Raw genomic sequence first — 24,212 nt, forward strand, 5'->3', positions numbered from 1 at the left:
AAAAAAAAAAAAAAAAAAAAAAAAGCTAAATATATGAAGTACAGTACCAACTCATTATGGTTTTAATTTCCATTCATTCCCCAGTGAAGAATGATATTGAGCTTTTAAAAAATGTGTTTATTTGCCACTTATGTATTTTCTTTTGTAAAGTATGTGTTCAAATGTTTTGCCAGTTTCATTCCTGGGTTGCTTGGTTTCTTACTGCTGAGTTTTGAGAGTTCTAGATATGGCCTATATGCAACAACTTTGCCAGGTATGTGATTTAAATATTTTATTCTAATCTGCATCTTGTATTTTTACTCTTTTAGCACTGACCTGGACAGAGCAAAAGTTTTTAATGTTGATGAAGTTCAGTTTATTAATTTTTCCTTTATGGCTTTTCCTTTCAATGTTGTATCTAAGAATTTTTTGCTAAACCAAGTTCACAAGGGTTTCCTTCTATATTTTCTTCTAAATTTTTTAGAGTTTCATGCTTTACATTTAGGTCCGTGATCAATTTTTAGTTAACGGAGACCTTTTTACTTTCACATGTAGATGTCTAACGGTTTCAGTGACATTTGTTAAAAAGACTGTCTCTTCTCCATTGAATTGTCTTTGTACTTTTGTGGAAAATCAATTGTGCTAGTCTCTCTGGACTCTATTCTCTTCTATTGATCTATGTCTATCTTTTTGCCTGTATAAAATTGCCTTGATTATGGTATCTTTAGAGTAAGGATTGAAATGAAGTCGTTTCCATTTTCTTCTTTTTCAAAACTGTTTGGTGTTTCTTGTAACTTGCCTTTTGGGGTAGATTTTAGAGTCAGGGTTTGGCTATTCTGAAAGAGTCCTGGGAAGGTTTGCTTAGGGTGGTCTTGGACCTATAGATCCAGCTGGGAAGAACATACATGGCAACCATAGTAAGTCTTCCAATTCATGCTCACAAATATCTTTTCATTTATATAGGTTTTCTTTGATTTCTTTCATCAGCAATTTATAGTTTTCAGCATACATATCCTGCAATTTTTTATACGAATACCTAAATATTTTGTTTTTATGCTGCATTGGAAATGGTACTTAAAAAATTTATTTCCAGTTGTTTATGTCTAATACATAGATACACAACTGATTTCTTTTTAGCATATTGACTGTATCCTGTGACTCTGCTAGACTTCCCTGTTAGTTCTAGGACTTTCTATATAGATTCCATAGGATTTGTTATGTAGATGATTATGTCATCTGTAAATAGAGACAGTTTTATTTCTTCCTTTACAACCTGTATGCTTTGTTTTGTTCCTTGCTTAATTTCATTGGCAAGGATTTCCAGTATTATGTTGAATAAAAAATAGAAGCAGTGACATTGAACAAATTTACCTTGTTTCTACTTTTACGGGATAAGCAGTCGGTCTTTACCATTTAAGTGTAATGTTAGCTATAGATTTTTGTAGATTACTTCTAACAAGTTAAGGACATACCCTTTCATTCTTAGTTTGCTGAGAATTTCCATCAAGAATGAATGTTACATTTTTGTTAAATTCTTTGTCTGTGTCTAATTAGGTGATCACATGAGTTTTCTTCTTTTCTTAATACGATGACATACTAATTTTCAAATGTTGAGCCCACTTTGCATTCCTGGAATAAACCCCTCTTGGTCATGATATGTTATCCTTATTATAAAGGGGCAAATTCTTCTTGCTATTTTTTTTGCTGTGGGTTTCTGTATCTCTGCCCATGAGGGAGATGGCTCTGTAGTCGTCCTGTAATGTCTGTCTGTGTTTTGTATCAGGATAGCATTGCTCTCATAAATGACTGGAACGTGTTCCCTCCTCTTCTGCTTTCTGGAAGAGTGTGTGCACAGCTGTCATCTCCTGCTCTGATGTTTGATAGCATTTTGCAGTGAAGCTATCTGGCCTTGGAGTTTCTTTTTTTTTTTTTTTTTTTTTAGTTCTTAAATGTGACTTCAATTTCCTCAATAGTATGGAGTAATTCCAGTTATCTCTCTCTTTTTGAGTGAGTTTTGGTTGTGTCTTTCAAAAAATTGGTCATTTAATCTGTTATCGAATATGGTTAGAGTGTGGTATTTTATAGCATTCCCTGATTACCTTTTCCATGTTTCTAGACCGGTAGTGATATCCTCTCTCTCACTCCATAAGCTGGTAAACTGTATCTTGTCCCTTTCCTTCCTCCTTCTGGATAGAGGCTCATTGAGTGTATTGATATTTTCAAAGAACCAGCTCTTGGCTCCATTGGTTTTCTCTGTGGCTCTGTCTGCAGTTCCAGTGTTGCTGCTTTCCTATTGTCTTCCTTCTGTTTGCTCTGATTTAGTTTGCTTTTATTTTGCTTCTTAAGGCGAAAGGCTAAATTCTTGATTTCAGACATTACTTCTTTTCAAACGTAACAATGTGAATCTATAATTTTGGGTGTAAGCACTGCTCTAGCTGCATCCTTCTAGTTTTGATATGCTGTGTTTTAATATTTATTCAAGTAAAAATATTTTCTAAGTTCCCTTGTTTCTTTCTCTTGACTTAAGGATTGTTTAAAAATATGTTATCTAATTTCCAAATGTTTGCAGACGTCCTGGAAACATTTTTATTGACTTCCTTCTTAATTCAAATATGTTTAATCGATACCGTTTATACAATTTTGGTTCTTGTGCATGTTCAAAGGCTTGCTCAGCGGCATGCAACACGGTCCACCTTAGGGTGTGTTTCTGGTGGCTTCACTGTGCGGCGTCTTCACACCAATTAGGCCAACAGGGCCATCGTGGTGCCCGGCTCTTCTCTGTCCTGGGTAATTGTCTGTCCTCTTCGTCCACTGATGACTGGACTGCCTAAGGGTTGGCACCTTCCGATTCTGTTTCATGCTGAAACTTGGCCAGGGATTGTTTGTTGTGCCGAGTGATTCTAGATAAGTCTGGGTCTTGTGAAAACCTTCCGGAGGATGTTGATGCTTGTGACTGGCTTGTGCTAACGGGCGGTCGCCCCGCTAGGCTCAGTGTTAATGGACGGTCGCCCCGCTAGGCTCAGTGTTAATGGACGGTCGCCCCGCTAGGCTCAGTGTTAACGGGCGGTTGCCCCGCTAGGCTCAGGGTACAGGTTTCCAGGGTCGTGGAAACTTCTATGGGTGCCGGTTCCAGGCACAACTGCTCTCACGGCCTTTGCCTTGCCGTCTGGGGCCGGCCCTCATGTGCACCCCAGAGCTTCGACTGGGAATGAGGTCTCCGTGGCCTTCACTGTACTTCTGCAGTTCATTGCATGCATCTGCGGCTTTATAAGCAGAACGGGGGAATCCCTTTCCCCAGTATTCTTTCCGGCATTCCAGCATTCCCCACAGTCCAGCATTTCCCACAGTCCAGCATTTCCCCATAGTCCAGCATTTAGGGTTTCATGTTCCCAGTGTCTGTGGCCAGATGGTTGGGATTATCTCAGAAGTTCTCACCTCAACGCTCTTGTGCAGCTTCATGGCCAAGAGCCGTAGGAAAAACAGAGGAAACAAGCTGAGCATGGTGACTCATGCCTGTAATCCCAGCACTTTAGGAGGCCAGGGCAGGTGGATCACCTGAGGTCAGGAGTTCGAGACCAGTCTGGCCAACATGGTGAAACCCTGTCTCTACAAAAAAAAAAAAAAAAAAATTAGCCTGGTGTGGTGGTGGACGCCTGTAATCCCAGCTACTTGGGAAGCTGATGCAGGAGAATCGCTTGAACTGGGGAGGAGGAGGTTGCATTGAGCTGAGATCACATCATTGCACTCCATCCTGAGTGACAAGAGTGAAACTCCGTCTCAACAAAAAGAAAGAAAGAGAGAAAACAATAACTGGGACCCCCCGCCCCAGCTTCGTTCTTCACACACAGGGGCCCTTTCCCAGTTCTTCTGACCAGAGAGATGGGCCTTCTCTCGGGGTCTCAGGTGATGGCACCATTCCTGCAGCAACACAAGTGGGGCTGGCCTCAGGAAGGAAGGGAAGGAAAACAGGGATTATGTCCATGTTCTCTGGCTCACAGGAGTACCTTTCCAACCTCTGGCAAAAAAGGTGGGTTTCCCTTGGAGTTCTGCTGCCCACGCCTGAGGAGGAGGTCCCAGGTCAGCTCACTGTTAGGGACCCTATTTTTACGGCCCCCAAACTCATATGTTGAAATCCTAACTCCAAACATGATAGCATGAGGAGTGGGGCCTTTGAGAGTGACGAGGTCATGAACATGAAGCCTCAGGGTGGGATTAGCATTCTTATAAAAGAGCCCCAGTTAGCTCCCCCAGCCGTCCCACCCTGTGAGGACCCAGCCAGAAGGTGACTCCTCGTCTTGTTGGTTTGCCAGCAATGTGTCCCTGCAGAAGCACAGGGAGCATTACCCACGTGCCCATCCTTCGCTGTGCCCCTTTTGAGCGCTTCTGCGTGGGGACTCCTGCCTTGCCGTCCTCCTGGGAAGAGTCCTCCAGTATTGGGTGTGTGATCCCTGAGATGCACTTAGGAACGCTGTGATGCTGAGAGTGTCTCGGGTGTGTGTTGACAGAGGACTGAGGCGATGAGGGCACCCCTGGACTGCTGGCCAGCGGGCTCCTTCCCTGAGTGTAGTCCTGGAAGGAGGGGCCTCCGACACTCCAGCCTTGCCCCAGGCAACAGGACATAGAGCTGGGACTCTTCACACAACAGGGAGCCTCTCCATCCGTGTATTCCTTCCCTGTTTTTCTCCAGGAGGCTCAATGGTAAATCCTCTTACTGCCCAAGGGGAGGTGGTCCTCTAATTAATCGCTGTGCTAAGCCAGACCTCGAGGTCTTCAGCTGAGATTGAGAGGAAGAGGGGCTCTGCCTGGAAGCTCTTGTTTGCCTCCACACATGGTCAAGCCGCCCTCGGAGCTGGGCCCCCAGCCTCCCCTTCATCCTTTCCTTCTGTGTTCCTGCCTTTCAGTCTTTTCTTCTTTGCTCTTTCCTTCTTCCCTCCTTTCTTCCTTTTCTCTACCACTTTTCCTTTTCTCCAAAGCTATTGCTTTTTCCCATTGCTCTGTCACAAAGCTGCCTAATACAGATTATTTTAGTGTAGTTACTCTTTGACTTTTTCTTTTAAATAAAATAACATCTTTTACAAGTCCTAAAAGCACACTTTATAAAAACCAAATAGGATACAGAGAGTGATGTTAGCAACATGGCAGAATCGGAGATATGGAGAAAAGGGAGAGTGCATTGGCATACCCATTATGGAAAACAGTACAGAGGCCCCTCAAAATATCGAAAACTGAAGTCCCACAGGATCCAGCAACCCCACTTCTGGGTCTATATCCAAAGGTATTGAAACCACATACTGAATTCAATACCATGTTAACCACAGCACTGTTCACAATGGCCAACACACAGAATCAACCTAAATGTTCATCAATAGATGAACGGATAAAGAAAGCAGGAGGCTGGGCGCAGTGACTCACGCCTGGAATCCCAGCACAGTGGGAGGCCGAGGCGGGCAGATCACGAGGTCAGGGGATTGAGACCATCCTGGCTAACACAGTGAAACCCCATCTCTAGTAAAAATATGAAAAATCAGCCAGGTGTGGTGGCGGGCGCCTGTAGTCCCAGCTCCTCGGGAGGCTGAGGCAGGAGAATCGCTTGAACCCAGGAGGCGGAGCTTGCAGTGAGCTGAGATTCCGTCACTGCACTCCAGCCTGGGAGACAGAGCCAGACTCCATCTCAACAAAAAAAAAAAAAAAAAGGAAAAGAAAAAGAAAAGAAAATTAAAGAAAAGAAAGCATGGTACATCTACACAATGGAATTGTGTTCAGTCATAGAAAAGAAGTAAAGCCTATCATTGGTGACAACGTGGATAAACATGGAGGACATTATACCAAGTAGCAAGCCAGGCAGAGAAAGGCAAACACTGCATGATTTCGCTCCTATGTGGAGTCTAAAATTTCATACTCACAGACGCAGAGAATGGAATGGTGGTCCCAGGGGCTGAGTGGGTGAGGGAAGGAGAAACATTGGTCAGAAGACACAAAGTTTCAGCTAGACAAGAGGAAGGAGCTCTGCTGGTCTGCTGCACAGTGAGGTCACTATAGTTAATAACAATGCATTGTTTATTTCAAAATTGCTAAACAAGTGGATTTTAAATGTTCTCCTCACAAAGGACGATGAGTATGTGAGGTGGTAGATATGCTAATGAGCCTGGTTTGCTCGTTTCACGATAGATCCAAGCACTGAAGCAGTACATTGCACTCCAGAAATACATGCAATTATTATTTGCCGATTTAAAAAAAAAAAAACTAAACAAATAGTGCCCTGAATACATATAAAAGTCACAGTGCATTTATTTTATCTGGGAAGGGAGTGAATGAGGTGTTAAGCTACAGGTAAGGGCTTTTGGGAATAAGGTGTTAATGACGGCTATTCGTCAACAGAAAACTACAACAAGGAGATGCTGGCGTGGCAGCAGCACAATGATGAACACCAAACAAAATCGTTATCGTATATTTCAGCACAGCTAGAAAAGAGACTTGAAATGTTCCCAACACAAAGAAATGATGAATGAGGATGGATACCCTGAACTGGTCATTGCAGTCGCAGTCTCCCTGAACTGGTCTGATGTGGTCATTGCACGTCGCCTGCATGTATCTGAACATCACAGCTACCCCGTAAATGTGAACCATCGTTATTATCCATAAAAAAGAGACGGAAACAAGGTAAGTAACATTTAGAAACCAAGTAAAAAGTACCAACACGTTCCTGTTCCTGTCTTACAAAGACTCACCCGATTCCTGGACGGGGCTAACTAAAATAGTTAGTTTCAGTTAAATTCTTCCGTTAATTAGAAAGCTGATTACAATTTGGGCTGAGATAAAAGCTCCTTTAACAGCCATTCCTTTCCCTTGGCTCATCCTCCTATCAGAGGAACTAAATTAATTAGGCTCCTGGAACTTGAGCTTCTAGAAATTCACAAAGAAGTATTGATGAGTGAGCACGGAAACTTTGCAAAAAGAGGGATCGGAAGAGGGGACGTGAATCTTCTCTGCTGAGTTCCAGTGACCCCAGATCTGACCACTGTTTCTTCAACATGCATTTTCAAAGTCTGCACTGGCCAGTTAGGTCAATATTGACATAAAAACCAGTTTCTGCGGTGCACCACCAACGACGTGAACTGAGATGCTTGCGTCTCCTGTAGCAGCTTAATGCGCGATGTTCATAATAATGAACCAGGAACACTCAGAATCACAGGGAATCTTTCCAACAACCCAGGTTAAATAGCGCTCAGTGGAGCTGTATTGTCAAGCACAGGGCCGGGGTTTTCAGGACACTGGCCAACTTCCTGCTACATTTCCCTGCTGGGCCAACAGTGTCATCTTCACCCGTCACCAAGGCCAGAGGCCTGGGAGTTGGTTCGAGCCCTCCTTTTCTCTCACCCCTGCTCCAAACATCCCTTACGTTCATCTGATTTTCACTCCCACTGCTGCTGCTCTGGTTTTGAGGCTGCCGTCCCATGGTGTCGCCTCCCCAGAGGGTCCCATGCATTCCCCCTGCCACAGGGTCCATCAGGGACCGTGGCCTCCTCACCTCCACCCTTGTCTGTTTACCGTCTGTTCTCCTGCAGAGCCTCAGAGATCACATTTGAAAACATCACTCCCATCACAAGACTCCCTCGTTGGAAACTCCTCTGTGGCTCCCTTCACAGAAGGAAATCAAATCCTGGCCATGGCCTCCAGGGCCTGCCTGGGACAGACTCCAGCCTGGGGCGATTCTGGGCAGGCCCTGGGGCTGTGCACGGTCTGCAGACCCCGAGCAGAGCTTCTGACTTGCCCTTTCCTCTGCCTGGGATGCTTTTCCTGACTCTTCCCAGGACTAGAACTCAGCTTCCAGGCTACCTCTCCCCGAGGCTTTCTGTGGCCACATAGTGCGGAGCCCTCGGTATTCTGAGCCGTAGCACCCTGCTTTGCTCTTGCAGGCTGAGCCTCTCCTTTGCAGCCCTCAAAGCCTGAGCCCTGGGTGTGGGGCTGCCTCGGGCACTCACCATGGGAATCTAGTGCCTGGCACCGCGCCTGGCACTCCCCGGGAGCTGGGAATGGTTGACAGTTGAAAAGTGAAATGCATTGTCTTAGGAAGCAGACAGACCCTCTCTGGCTGTGAGACCACAGAGGGGGTCCGACTGTGGCTGGGGTCTATGCTGATTGTTTGGCCATGGAGGGTTATCCTGTGCTCAGGGAGACAGGAAGACCCCCCAGGCGCCCCGCAGCTCTCACACGGGGAGGTAAGGAGGGAGATTCCCCAACACTTACCCTCAAGCGAAGTGCAGGGCTTGAGATGACGGCGAACCCAAGCAGTGAGGAGCGGGCAAGGATAGAGCCTGGTGCAGAGGAAGCAGAGGACGGGCAGGAGCAGCCCACAGAGCGCCCGGCAAACGGAGGCATGTGCCCAGCGTGGATGACTCCAAGAGCAACAGCGCTCCCTCGGGGATCACTCTGCAGAGCGGAACAGCTTTTTCCTCCTCCTTCCTTTTTTAAAAAATGTTTTGCCATGCTACTTGGTGAATCATGAAGTGGAGGGGCAGGAAGCCACCTGTCCACCATGCAGCAAAGGCGGCTACCGAGGAAAGTGGAGTCTGAGCCGGGCGCGTCCCTGCCCGACCACAGATATACACGGTGGTTCTGAACGGTAGGACTGCACTGTCTTCCAGGCTGAATGACGCCAAATAACTTCTGCCCAGACAGCTTGCCAAGTAAGTTGATGTTGTATTTGGATATCTACTATGTTTAATACTACCACTTAAAAGTTGCCTTTACACATATAGTTCATGATATATATCTGGAATAAGTTAGAAGCTAAAAGCAACACACCTAACAGTTAGGTTCTCACCAGACTTAACTCTTGGATTCTCAGGAACATTACCACCGAAGAAAGGCTTATACTGGGTGAGTCGGAAATCTCCAAGCAGCAGCTCCAGAAGGGAGCATGACACTCGAGTCCCTCCAGTGCTGAGCCACCACTCCACACAGGCACCCAAAGCTCAGGTGACCGACCAAGCACTTTCAGCACCCATCCCCCCGCCGCACAGAGCTGGTGTCATCCAGGAAGTCTTTCTCTTGAGAGCCACAGCAGAGGGTCAGATGTTCATCTTCCACCACTAAACCATCAGCTACACCAAACCCTGTGCTCACACCGCGTAGAGAACTGCAGTCCCCTGTGTGTCTGCTCTGCAGCCTGCTCACACCGCGCAGAGAACTGCAGTCCCCTGTGTGTCTGCTCTGCAGCCTGCTCACACCGCGCAGAGAACTGCAGTCCCCTGTGTGTCTGCTCTGCATCCTCAATGGATACACCAAGTGGTGTCTATTCTAACCCACACGCAGGCTGGTTCCATGAGCAGGTGAATCGTCCTGACCATTTAAATGGTTCAAAGAGCACCTGAGGAAGTGTCCTTCATGGGTGGACGTCAGGAAGCAGTGCTGTCTTCCTGCCACCGCAGCTGCAGTGGAGATGACCACAACGAAACAACACCTCCACAACCTCAAGCTCACAGTGTCTCCTTGAAGACTGCCCATTTTCATTTAAGCGTTTTTTTTCTTAAGGGCCTTTGATTTCATTCCAGGGTCTTAAACTTCCTTGGTCACTTGCTAACTGCCAAAAAATGTCCTCCCTGTGGGTCATGACTGCCCCACACTCTTGGTTCTAAGACAAAGGCAAGCCTACTGCAGTATCTTCTGTGTGGTCCCGTTAGTCCGTAAGCGACACTGTTTTACCCTCTCTGTGTATGTACTCACGCAAGTGGCTTGACTCCAATTCGCGTGCTGGGTGGTAGGATTCACTGTCTATACCCGTCTCCTTCCACAGATTATGATCCCAGCATGTGCGCAGCCCAAGTCCAGCCAAGAAGTTCATACCGAATAAATGCGCGATATCTTTTTTTTTTTTTTTTTTTTTGAGATGGAGTCTGGCACTCTGTTGCCCAGGCTGGAGTGCAGTGACCGGATCTCAGCTCACTGCAAGCTCCGCCTCCCGGGTTTACGCCATTCTCCTGCCTCAGCCTCCCGAGTAGCTGGGACTACAGGCGCCAGCCACCTCGCCCGGCTAGTTTTTTGTAATTTTAGTAGAGACGGGGTTTCACCGTGTTAGCCAGGATGGTCTTGATCTCCTGACCTCGTGATCCGCCCGTCTCGGCCTCCCAAAGTGCTGGGATTACAGGCTTGAGCCACCGCGCCCGGCCTCGCAATATCTTTTAATTACGGGGCAAATGCATATCTGTGACCTACAGCATGTGGCACATACACCTGGTGGTGACTGATAAGTGTTTCTCAAGTGATAAATAAAGCTTGAATTTCTCCAGGTACGGATGGATGAGTAGAGGAAGCCCCTGGATGGCATTCCCATTTTCATTTTGCAAATCGGAGAATTGCAGTGAACGCTAATGCCTTAGTGCTTAGTACACAGAACATGTTCCTTTGTCCACCAGACATAACATTTCTTCTGTATCACAAAATATCCTCCCAGCTACCTCCTCAAATGCACAGAAGCCACTTGCGTGAGTACATACACAGAGAGGGTAAAACAGAGTCGCTCACGGACTAATGGGGCCACACAGAAGATACTGCAGCAGGCTTGCCTTTCTCTTAGAACCAAGAGTGTGGGGCAGTCATGACCTGCAGGGAGGACATTTTTTGGCAGTTAGCAAGTGACCAAGGAAGTTTAAGACCCTGGAGCAAAATCAAAAGCCCTTAAGAAAAAAAAAAACTTAAATGAAAATGGCCAGTTGTTCATTAATCACCAGGAGTTGTCTGACCCAGGGTGGGGGCAGTCTTATTGCTATTATAAACCACACAAACGTAAAGAAGAAAGTAATTGCCTCCTTTATAGACTGAAAAGTTAAATGTGGGGCGGCTGGTTGCCATGGACACACTGGACTGTTTACAGCTCCGGTGTAAACAGTGGCCAGAGGGAAAGCAGCATTTCCTTCCTAATGACATTCATTAGGGTCACTTTTTTTTTAGTGGGTCCTTTCTCTGAAAATGAATTCCCACTGATTATGCACATGCCTTCACAAATAAAATCACGTCGAAGAGAGGGGTGCGAGTGTGTGCCGGGAACCGGCCACGTGTCCGTCTGATTCCACCATGGAGCTTTCTCCGCTGGAGGTGGCAGCGAGAACTAACCCACCCTGTCCCTCCTCCGCTGAGAGAGAGAGAGAGAGAGACGTGGATGCGCAGAGCTGCAAGCGGTCGGACCTCTGTCCCATGAGGAACCCCAGATGACCTCTGCATTCTGGAAACTGCTTCTGCTTTAGTCATTTCATCAGCTCGTCTGATACAGGGCTTCTGCCTGGATGCAGGGGAGGCACGGCAGGGGCCTGGGGATGAGCCCAGGAGGGAAATGGAGCCTGACCGGAGGGTGGTGGAGCATCATAGTACTTCTTTTACCCTCTCTGTGTATGTACTCATGCAAGTGGTACCCTTAGGAAACACAGGGAAGTTTGCTGCTGTGTATGGACACCATTACGACCCTGACTTACTCTCAAGGACTCACGCCTAGGCTGGAGCTGACCTGGCATTCCACGGCCACCGGCCCAGGTTTGTGAGGCTTCAGCCGCCATCGCTAGTGTTTCTCTCCCACTTCTTCAGTTTTAGAAATGATCGTCTTCCCCCTTTATCCTGAATGCCCCAGCCACTGTTTTCACAGAAATAACATATTCCCCTAAAGAAAAAGAACACCAGAGAATTGGGTTCAAGATCTAAAATGACCTCAGCAACCACACTGCTTTGAATTTCTGGGAATGCCACATCAGCAACGAGGGTGGAGGCTGAACACTCACTGCCCCTTAAGCCCCGAGCGCAACCGCGCTGTCGGCCAGCCGTCCTGGAAAACAGGGACATACCCCGTCACCGCACTCCAGTGTGGCCCACGGCCGGCTCATCACTCACACTGAATGCCGCAGGTGAGGAAGTAGGGGCAGAAGTGAGAATTTAAAACTCCTGCAGCAATTTGACACTGTAGTGCTATGTGTATTCAATCTCACACCTCAAAAATCTGACTTTTCTTTGATGGATTACTTTTTTTTGGAGATGAAGTCTTGCTCTGTCACCCAGGCTGGAGTGCAGTGGCGCAATCTCGGCTCATTGCAACCTCCACCTCCTGGGTTCAAGCGAGTCTCCCACCTCAGCCTCCCAAGTAGCTGGGACTACAGGCGCCTGCCACCATGCCCAGCTAATTTCTGTATTTTTAGTAGAGACGGGGTTTCAACATGTTGGCCAGGCTGGTCTCGAACTTCTGACCTCAGGTGATCCACCCACCTCGACCTCCCAAAGTGCTGGGATTACAGGCATGAGCCACCACGCCTGGCACTTTTAATGGATTACTTTTATTTCACTTTTTTTTTAAAGTAATTCCTTTTTATTGTATTTTACAGAAGCATCATTCCATGACAGGCTGGGAATTAGAAATAAAATGCTAGTCCTTGACCACAGGCTGGTGACCTCATCACAGAGACAATGTCCACAAATTCTCTGTTAAGATTAAACCACAGCAATAATTAGCCAAGACCTGTCTTCCTAGAGGGTTCAATTTAACGGCTTATTTTGAAAAAGCTTTTTTGGAAACATCTCTAGGTGTTAGGTTTTCTATTATTTTATTTTTCATCTCCTGAGAGAGAACCAGGGAAGCCGGCTCAGGTCCCTTCACAAATGGCCTAAAACTCTGTCCTAGGGCCCCTGCTGGGGACTGTCCCAGGGACCCACAGCCCCTGGAGGAGTTGATCCTCCCTCCAGAATCATCTGAGACCCAGCTCTCGCTAAGAGCCACCAGGAAGCTGGGCCTCCCCCCGGGCACTGCCAAGCTGTGGTATACGCCATGCTCCATCTCCAGATAGGTCACACCCAAGTTCAATTATAGGATCGTAGAATATTCCCCACAGAAGCAATGTTAAAAAGTGAAATTAGGTTCCCAGATAAGCCTACCCAAACCCATTCTACCTGTAATGCAGCCAGCATTGTACAGAAATCGCTTAGGGAACATTCTAAGCCTCTTCTGCTGGACAGTCTATCTGCATCCCCAGGCGCAGCCTCCTACGCGGGCCCCTGCCTCTGGGTTCACCCACGCATTCACTCTCCACGCCCTCGGCCGCAGTCTGTGGCTCCCTGCCTCAAAACCTCCAGAGCACCTGGTCCCCAGACTCCAGCCCGTCCTCCTCTCTGGCCCTGCCTTGGTTGGCAACTTCACCAACACACCAGGAGGGAATGTTCTGGAATGGCGGCCTCCCCACCTTTCCCCCTGCTCCTGGATCATGAGGACTTCTCCTCCCGGGTGTGACCACCTACCCTTCCTCCAGGTCTTGGCTCAAGGGAGATCTCCTATGGTGGGTCATGTTGACCCCTGGGACCCTCCTCCTGGTGACATCCTCTACCCAGAATGCTCCTCGCTGTGGAGCCCTTCCTGTGGCTCTAAGGTCGCCAGGGGCTAGGTCTACTGTGCCCACACTTGCTTTTTCTTTCTTTCTTTCATCGCCCTCCCTCCCTTTTTCCTTTCTTCCTCTGTCCTCCCTACCCCCTCTCTTTCCTTCTTCCTTCTCTCCCTCTCTCCCTTCCTTCTTTCCTCCTTCCCTCTTTCTTTCCCTCCTTTCTTCCCTCCCTCCCTTCCTTCCTCTCTCCCTCACTCTGTCCCTTCCTTCCTCCCTCCTTCCCTCCCTCCCTCCTCCCATCCCTCAGTCGTCAGGTGGTGCCTGCACATGGGGGATGCCCAGTTTCATGGAACAGAATGGAAAGGAACTGTGACAGGTAGAGTCTCTGCAGGAGCCGCGTGGTGACTATGGGTGAGGACAGTGCACATGGTATGAAGGATGTGAGCTGCAACTGGGTGAGGAGAGAGACAGCTTAGAGAATTGTAGTAACCATCCTCAGAGGCTTTAGGTCTCTGACGTAGAAACAAGGTGAGTTTGTACAGCTCCACCAGGCTGAGCTAGGATCACTAGGTACAGATTTGGATGCAGTTCTGGCCTGGTTTCAGAGAGAACTTTCTAGCCCAGTTGTGTAGCAGTGGTGGGTCAGCAGGTCTCCCCAGGCAGATACTGGAGAGCAGAGGTTTCCTCACAGCTGTGTTGTGTGTTGTGCAGGGAGGTGCTGCCTGGGTGGGAGGTTACACTCCGGGGTGTGGAATCCCATCTCTGAAATTCTGACCTCCTGTGAAGTGAGGGAGACCTTTGCTCCACACCCTGAGGTGCTTCCTGCCTTGAAGGTGGCCCCAGAATCCCTCTGGCGGTTCAGCTAGAGCTTCTCCCCCAAAGGCGAGGGGCCCCTGCAGCCACGGCCACAGTTCAAGGTCTGGAGCCCAGAGCACATGCCTCCTGGATGGCTGGCTCTTTCTGGAGCCCCCTTGTGTGGAATAATGAAGAAAGAGATAGGACCCTGAGATGACCACATCACTTTATACTCCCAAATTTCTTTGTTTTCAACCTTGAGCTGAAAGTAAAAATAAGCCTTTTACTTTTTTTGTGGCGATTTCTACTCATATGCAATGTCAAAAATTATTATTTCTTCCAATTCAAAAAGATATTTTAGCATTAACTCACTACATAAAATGCTTTAAGCCAGGCGCAGTGGTTCAGGCCAGTAATGCCAGCACTTTGGGAGGCCGAGGTAGGCGATCACCTGAGGTCAGGAGTTCGAGACCAGCCTGGTCAACATGGTGAAACCCCATCTCTACTAAAAATACAAAAAAGTAGCCAGGTGTGGTGGCGGGCGCCTGTAATCCCAGGTACTTGGGAAGCTGAGGCAGGATAATCACTTGAACTCAGGAGGCAGAGGTAGAAATGAGCCGACATTGTGCCACTGCACCCCAGCCTGGGCAACTGAACAAGACTCTGTATCAATCAATCAATACATACATACATACATACATACATAAAATTTAAGAAATGCTTTGGATATTTTTACATCTTTATTCCTATGAGCACAGTGATCTTTAAAGATACTCACAAATAGGAATCAATCTAAGTGGGTTTTTTGTGTATCTGTTTTCTCAGTCATCAGTATCAATTCCCAGTGAGGGGTGAAAGGAACCATTGCTCCCTTCTCTGCAGGTCTGGAAGGAGAAAAGGCAGCTCCTGTCCCGAGGCAGCCACGTACAGGGGAGGCTCAGGCCTGTGAACAGAGTCAGGCTGAGTGGGTTGGGGGGAAATATGCTGCCTAAACAAAGACATTTGAGTTTGTGGAATTGCTTTTTTATTGGAATCAAGAACAAAGTACCAGTAATGACTGTGTAGTTAATTTTGCTTCAAATTCTTTTTTTCTTCATAGAGCCCATTATACAAAGAGAAGCCTCAAACGCTTTCTGTTCTGTTTTGCTTTGTTGCAGCAGCATTTGCCCAAGATTCAGGCTACACATTGTTTTATTTCAGTGAAACAATCAGGAATGAAACGGTTGTGGAGGCTTCTTCTCTGGGCACAGTTTTCCAGAGATGGAAACCCAGGCCCAGAGAACTGAAGGAATTTTCCCTCCACCCAGGCAGGAGTTTGGCAAATTGTCAGACTTCCAGAGGAAATAGTTTCTTCTAAAGGTGGATGTGAGTAAGTACAGGTAAATGACGACTGAGGAACGAATGTAAAAATGAATACATTTTAAAAGCAGTAACCCATGGTGGTTAATAACAAGAACATTTCATTTTAAGATAACGAGTGATCTGACATGCAAGGATGACCACTGCTGTCTTCCCACAGCCTGAATAGTGTGGGCAGCTGCACCACGGGTATGCATGGCTGCAAGTGTGCCTGGTGACGACGTACAACCTATAGACGTAGATGCACAGAGTCCTGTTTGCCAAACTCATCGTAATTTATGTAATTATACACATAATGTATTTTACCCAATACACAAAGAAGATTTTCATAATGCCACTTAGGGTCTAGATTTAACTTAAACCACTACTTAGTCTATCTCTCTTAATAGGATACTAAAAGGAAATTTTATGACAACATTATCAGTAGCATTTTGCTGATAATTAGAATAACAATAATAATACTGAGATATTTTTTCAGTAATAATGGTGTTATTAATGAGATTTTTATGAAAGACAGACTTCTTCGGTATAATTATGAAAATTGATCTTTTGCATTTTACTTATTCACTGAAATCAGATAAGTGGCTTAACTACATGTATTATTTCTAATAAATATTCAAAAGAATGCATTTAAACAAGGCTCCTTATTCTATTCTTGCTCATATTCCTTGCATTTAAATAAAAGTGTAATTGCTCTGCTTTTTAAACTGTTAGTTTGGATTAGCTGTCTAACCTGTACAGTGTAGCTGTTTGCTGTTTGCATTTTTAATAGCTTTATTACCATTTGGTGAAGCCTTAATTTCTGACTCCCTTGAAGAGTCCTGCCTTTAAGTCAGCACTACAATTTAACCAGCAATAATCTGTCAAGATGAGATAAAGACCCACACCAGATGAAATGCAGTATTTTTGTGTAGCATTCTGTCATTGTTAAAGGCAAGATCCTAGTGTGTCAAAATGTAACCTCTGAAAGTTTTCTAAACTTTGCAGCATAATTTTACAGTTCATGTTTTTAATCAATGGCTCCAGCACGCATTATCTTGTTCACTGGGGAAAGCAATTAAAATATACACCTAGTTATCTGCGAAAATATGTATTCAAGGGCATTAGCAGGAATATGCACTTATGCGTGCATTAATGAGCGTGTGCGTGGGTAAACACTGCAAATAGGAGCAGAAGATCTCTCGTGTTTCAACTGAAGTGATGATTTTATGCTCTAAGAATCTGAGACTATACATACATAGATACATCTTATTTTTCAAAATTATGTAAAACATATAAAAATGGGGAGAATAGCACAATGAATCCCTGCATACCCTGTGCAATTCACAGAGGGCCTGTTCAATCCAAACCTCCCACTACCCTCCCCCAACAAATCCCAAATGTTGCATATTTTCATATGTAAATATTTAGGCACAGATCTTTAAAAAATATGGGATCTTTTTTTAAAAAGTCGTGGTTACATACACCGTCATACCTTAAAAATTAACAATAATTCCTTAATATCATAAAATATCTAGTCCTTCCCTTTGTTTATGAGTTTTCAAAATAATGAATTGTTCATTAGCATTCTCCAATGGACCAATGTTTTTTTTTTTTAGTTTCATGAGGAACTTATGGATTTGAGCATATGTGTTGGGTCTCAATCCACGGCAGTTGTTACATTTTGATGATCAAGCATCCCGTCTTTGGGCGTCGGAAGCCTCCTTCCACTGGCTCTATCACCATGTGCTGGGGCAGAACATCCCAGCCCCACCTTGTATTACTCCAGGCTGGGATCAGCTGTTTCCCCAGAGAGCTTTGGTTCCTTTTAGTGAGAAATGAGACCACTGTCTTGGCTCTGAGATTTACATACGTACATGCATATATGCACATCCATATATGTATATACACACACACATGCATATATGCACATCCATCCATACACACACGCATATATGCACATCCATATATATACACACATGCATATATGCACATCCATCCATATATATACACACACATGCATATATGCACATCCATCCATATATATACACACACATGCATATATGCACATCCATATATATACACACATGCATATATGCACATCCATCCATATATATACACACACATGCATATATGCACATCCATATATATACACACATGCATATATGCACATCCATCCATATATATACACACACATGCATATATGCACATCCATATATATACACACATGCATATATGCACATCCATCCATATATATACACACACATGCATATATGCACATCCATATATATACACACATGCATATATGCACATCCATCCATATATATACACACACATGCATATATGCACATCCATATATATACACACATGCATATATGCACATCCATATATATACACACACATGCATATATGCACATCCATATATATACACACACACATGCATATATGCACATCCATCCATATATATACACACACATGCATATATGCACATCCATATATATACACACACACATGCATATATGCACATCCATCCATATATATACACACACACATGCATATATGCACATCCATCCATATATATACACACACACATGCATATATGCACATCCATCCATATATATACACACACACATGCATATATGCACATCCATCCATATATATACACACACACATGCATATATGCACATCCATCCATATATATACACACACACATGCATATATGCACATCCATCCATATATATACACACACACATGCATATATGCACATCCATCCATATATATACACACACACATGCATATATGCACATCCATCCATATATATACACACACACATGCATATATGCACATCCATCCATATATATACACACACATGCATATATGCACATCCATCCATATATATACACACACACATGCATATATGCACATCCATCCATATATATACACACACACATGCATATATGCACATCCATCCATATATATACACACACACATGCATATATGCACATCCATCCATATATATACACACACACATGCATATATGCACATCCATCCATATATATACACACACACATGCATATATGCACATCCATCCATATATATACACACACACATGCATATATGCACATCCATCCATATATATACACACACACATGCATATATGCACATCCATCCATATATATACACACACACATGCATATATGCACATCCATCCATATATATACACACACACATGCATATATGCACATCCATCCATATATATACACACATATGCACATCCATATATATACACACATATACACACACACACACTCACAGGTATGTAGTTACCTTGCTATCTTTGGCCTTTCCTCCATATCTATCATGTTAATATTAAAAGCTACCACAGAGCAGCATCCATAAATTGTCCCTTAATGTTTATTCCAGCATCTGAGTGATTTCTTCCTAATCTATGAAACAGACACTATGGTGAGCGGGACTGGGTTGTTAGGAGATGAACCTGTTTGAATCTGATGCTATCACAGGCAGGTCTATTATGAAGCTGTGGTCACAGGGTCATAGTCATCAAAATGAAGTACGAGACTTCGGTGACATGAGGCCTCCCAGTGCCCTTTCAAAGGGTTAATGGTACCTGACTTCAGGGCTGCACTTGCCTTTCTTCTTTAAGTGTGTGGGATTCTGTTATACTTCAACCATTTGGTCTAGGGGACAAAGATTTTCATGCCAGGTGAACAGAGTCCCCCGAAAGTAAAGTACGACAGGGTGGCCAAGCCCTGACCAGGAAGGGAAGGTTTCAGGCTTTCATCTGCCACTTCTGGGACGAGGACCAGTGGATGGAAAGAACAGAAAGCAAGCTGTGGAACTATGCATGCCACGCCTGCTGTCCTGTGCGTCCCAGCCCTATACCCCAGCACACTCCGGTCTCATGGCTCAGGCACAGAAAGTCCTCTGATAACCCTGGTGCTGTTTGAGGCAAAGCATCTCCTTCATGCATTCAACGCTCCAAGCCACGGTCCCTGCCCAGCCTCCCAGCCACAGTCCACACACAGCCTTACAGCCACAGTCCCCACCCAACCTCCCAGCTGCCCAGCCACTGTCCCCACCCAGCCAACCAGCCTCCAAGCCACAGTCCCCATCCAGCCTCGCAGCCTCCAAGCCACTGTCCCCACCCAGACTCGCAGCCTCCAAGCCACTGTCCCCACCCAGACTCGCAGCCTCCCTCTCGCAGATGTTCTTTGTCTACTTTATTACCCATGCAAGGGACCCCCAAGCCCCTGCCGGACAGCCCAGCTGTTCACGCTCCTGCCTCTGTGCAGAACATACTTCCCAGGTTTCCCGATCTACACCCACCCATGTCCTTTCCAAGCCCTTCCCTGAAAATCAGAAGTGGACAATGCCTTCCGTCCAGTCCTCATGGCCCAGGTCGACGGCGATAGACCACTTTCCACTGTGGGAATCGGCCGGTGCCTGATTTCTGCTGCTGGCTCATAAACGCTTCCCCTTGGGGGTCACTCTTTCACCCTCCACTGTCATGGCCCTGTGAAGGCCATCGAAACGCACAGTTGAAGGAATGGGTTGAGATTCTGGAAAATGGAGTTCTGGGGCTTCTCCTTAGCCCTGGGGAGGACAGAGCTGTGCCCAGTGCCGACAGAGGCCCTCGTGGGGCTTTTCTTAGGCCTTTGTGGGATGACAAAGAGACTTGCATTTTAACTCAATATAATCAACACCATCAGCCTGGGCAGGAGCAGTACCCATTCCAAGTGTCTGGACATATCCGTATGTATCAGTAAAAACCCAGCCAACGAACCCAGACTTGCCATTCAAATCAAGCCAGATAAGGAAACGGGATGCTTGGCGAGCTGTGGCATTACCACTGGGCAGCTGCGGCGACTGTGTTATGATGACACATTTAGGGTGTGTCCTGCGCCCCTCATGGGGGGATCTGGCGGAACCACTTTACTCCTCCTAGACAGGAGAGGTTGTTCAGGTGCAGGGTTAGGGCAGGACACAGAGCAGGGGCTCCTGCTATCACGGTGGCCATCATTCATCCCAACAGGGTCATTATGGGCACCAGCATGTGGGGAAGTGGGCCTGCTGGCCTCAGGGCTGGTACATGGGGACTCCTCCTCACTCATCTGCACCCACAGGTGAGGAGGGAAGCACTAGCTGGGTTACTGGCTGATCCCGCAGAACCAGGTGTTCCCAGGGGGCCTAGAGGTGACCCAGACTCCTGGGAGAGAGGGAGGGAGGGCAGCTGGCAGAGGAGAACCCCCTCTCCACGTCCAGGGTGCCTGGCTGTCTCCGCTAGCCCCTGAGAGAGGCACACACCTTGTGGGGTCAGCTGATTGGGAACTGGAAGTAGATGAAGAAAATACAAACATGGAGATGAGGACGATTGGGTCGGAGCCACAGAGACGTCGGCATAACCTGCCCTAAGTGCCCTGGCTGGTGGCCTCACTTAGTGAGGAACGGAGGTGGGCTATGCCCCTCGAGGGCACAAGGCCCGCACTGCACCCCTGAGCCGGAGCAGGCCAGGCCCCACTTAGGCTCACTGCCGCATCCCTGCCTACAGTCTGTTCAAGGAGCCGGCTGGCAAACAGGGAGTGGCAGGTTTCCCTGTGCACAGAGAGTCCTTCAATGTCCCAGTGGCGGGCAGGGAAGCAGGTCCCACAGTCAGCCCCAGCCAGCAGGGACGGCGGGCAGGAGTCCTGAGTGTCCCCTACGCCCAAGCATCACCAGGACCTGTGAGCACATGGGGCCTCACATTTTTCAGGCCCTGGGGCTCCCTGAGGCACTCTCACCAAAATTGTCTCATTCAAAGCTCAGGACACTGCAGGGAGGTGGCTGTGGCCCTGGGGATGGGAGGTGAGGAGGTGAGGACTGTGGTTCCACTTTGCTGAGGGGAAAATGAGACACAGAGCATCAGGAACATTGGCCACAGTGCAAGTCCACAGCCTCCACTCGCACAGTGCAAGTCCCCAGCCACCCCTGTCCCCATGCAGGCCCACGGCTGAGGGAAAAGGCTAGGAAAGTGGCTGCCGCAACCCCAGGCTATCCCAGCCCTCCTCGTCAGGCTGCCTTGGGTTCTGGACTGCCTCAGCCATCAGCTTAACATTATTGGGTGACCAATAGTCACCCGGATGTGGGCTCCACAGAACTCAGCAGGCAGTGAGTCTCGGACATGCACATGATCTCTACCGTCCTGGGGGATTTCGGCTGAATTTTGGTATATTCAGTAGGCTTTGCTCTCTTTCACATCTGCTTCAGCCAGCTGGCATGCATCTGGGTTTTAATTAATCAATAGCCTCTGAAATGATAAAGTATGGCCTTCATAGAAGTAACCTGCAGAAACAGATCAGAGCATTGCCTGGAGTCAGTTCTTACAAAGCAAAGGTGTTGGCAAGATGAGCCATTTGTGCATCATTCCTGTTTGCTCTTTCACAATCCTATGCTTCTTAAGAGAGCACATGGCATTTACACATCAGTCTCTCAAGAAGTAGTCTTCAAGTCCCGGCACCCATGCTCCCGAGGAGGCCAAATACCCCCAGAGCCAGGAACATGGGCTCCCAGACCAAATTCCGCTGCTTCTGCTGGTTACAGGAATGGGCAAATTGCTTGACCCCCTGTCTGGACCCAGAGCAGGTGCCAACGCTCACACCTGCAAAAGGATTGAGATGCTACACATGTTACACAGCAGGAACTGAGCCTGACATACAGCAAGCACTCCCTAAATGTCAACTCCCATCTCGAGGTATGGCTGCAGCATTTCAACAAGTGTGTCCTGAGCATCAAAACAGGTAACCCAGCAAGAGACCAGACGACTTTCCAACAAGATGAGTGGTTTCCCTCAGGAGGCAAGGAGGCTTCTCTCTCTTCCCACAAAGGCAGAGTCAACGTGGTAGTTCCGGAACATGGACGCACGTGGATATGTGAGCCTGGTGATTCATGCCAGGGGGTTGTGGGTCCACAGTGTGTCTGTTTAGGACCCAGGAAACCTGCCACAGATGTGGGGAAGGAAAGACTTATGCACTATTGAATTACTAGTTGAATCACATGGTGGAAAAACAGAAAAAAACAAAAACATTAGCAAGTTTTTCCAGCAATAACAATGGTGCAATTGCCCGGGTCTGAGCAAGCCTGGAGGTTACAGGGATTTCTTGGGGACCTCCCTCCCGGCATAATGATTGCAGGTTCAGAGGAACCAGATCTGCACTGTTGTAAAACCCGACACAATGAACTTGACAGACAGCCAGATTTCTGTTTTCAGCCAGTTTAGGGTTACTATAATCTCATTATAATGCTTGAAAGACGACAAGTAATAGCATCTCAGGTAGCCGCTCTGGCGCTACTCGGCCGCATCCTCCTTGGTGCTGACGTCCTTGATTACCTGGCCACCGAGGCTCAGTTTTCAGCCCCTTCTCCTGCAGAAGTAATCATCTGATCAGCTGACAAGGTTAGCCCTGGAGCCCACAGTTTTAATGGGTCAAGCATCGTATTAACCCTTTCGCCCCGTCCCCCAAGCATATCACACTTATTAAAAAGAAACTGACTTTTCAGTCGTTGTTAGCCTGGTGATGCAGCAAGAGCTGCTGGGCAGGCCTCCCCGGCTCTCTTCCTCAGCATCTGGGCTTTTAGAATTGTTCTGTGTCCTTTTAGCCAACACAAAGGCAGGCGTTCAAAGCCAGGCCTCTTAAAAGGGTTCTTTTGGTTGCTTTCATGACCTGGAAGATGATGGCACCAAATACTTGTGGGTGTTTTATATTCTGTTCAAAGACAATAGAGTTAAGTTTGACAAAAGCTAGGTGAATTATGAATTGCACATTACGGAAAAACCCATCTATTAGAAACGTGACTCATTTCTAATGAAACGAGTGACTTTCCCGGGAAAAAGATTTCCTGGGAAGCGTGGCTTTCACGGCTTTCCTTGCAGCTCCGTGACAGTCTGTGCTGCCTGAAAGGTCCGACGTTGACACCGAAGCCAGGTCTGTGGACAGCCAGACCCCCAGGATGCTTCCCACAGGAGCGTCACCTCGATTTGAATGGGAGGTGAGCTGAGCATTGGAGCTGTTGTCCGTGCTCACCACCGTTCACTTGTCTCTGAGAACACAGAGGGCCCTGGCTGAGCTCAAGGATACTGCATATAAGCTTGGACTTGATTACTTTACCCCAAGGCTATGAGTAAGCCCTGCAGAGGAAAACAGTGAGACAAGCATGCCCGTGGGCAGAGGAGCTCTGTGTGGCTCCTCCATGTCTTCCTGAGACACGCATCACATCCGGAGCCTGGCAGCCGAGGGGCAGTGAGATGCCCTCCCTCTAATTCCGAGGATCTCAGAACGGGGAGTCAGTGCCTTTTGTACACGTGGCCAGGGCACCTTATGCTATTGGATGAGTTTAGAACGCTGTCACTCAGTGAGTCGTGACACCTGGACTTAAAAAAATTTCAAGCCTTCCAAATTCCTGCTGTGCCCACACCAAGTAGGGCCCCTTTCCCTGCACCTGCACCAAGGGTCCAGGAGTTCTTGGCTTGCACCCATGCTGGGATGTCCTGGGGCATCCTCACATGATGGTGTCTGAGCATAAAGACCCAATCATCTTGATGTCACTACTTCAGCTTCAAAGACCCACAGCACAACAACAGGGCGAGCTAAAAGCAATTATGAGCACATTGGTACAAAAAAAATCCTGTTTGAGAATGGTCTAACACAGTGGATCCCAAAGATCAACTGTGGAAGCCCTGACCCCAGTGTAATGGTA

This window comes from Rhinopithecus bieti, unplaced genomic scaffold (assembly GCF_001698545.2).
Source record: "Rhinopithecus bieti isolate Rb0 unplaced genomic scaffold, ASM169854v2 scaffold_3734, whole genome shotgun sequence".
In the NCBI taxonomy this organism is placed as follows: Eukaryota; Metazoa; Chordata; class Mammalia; order Primates; family Cercopithecidae; genus Rhinopithecus; species Rhinopithecus bieti.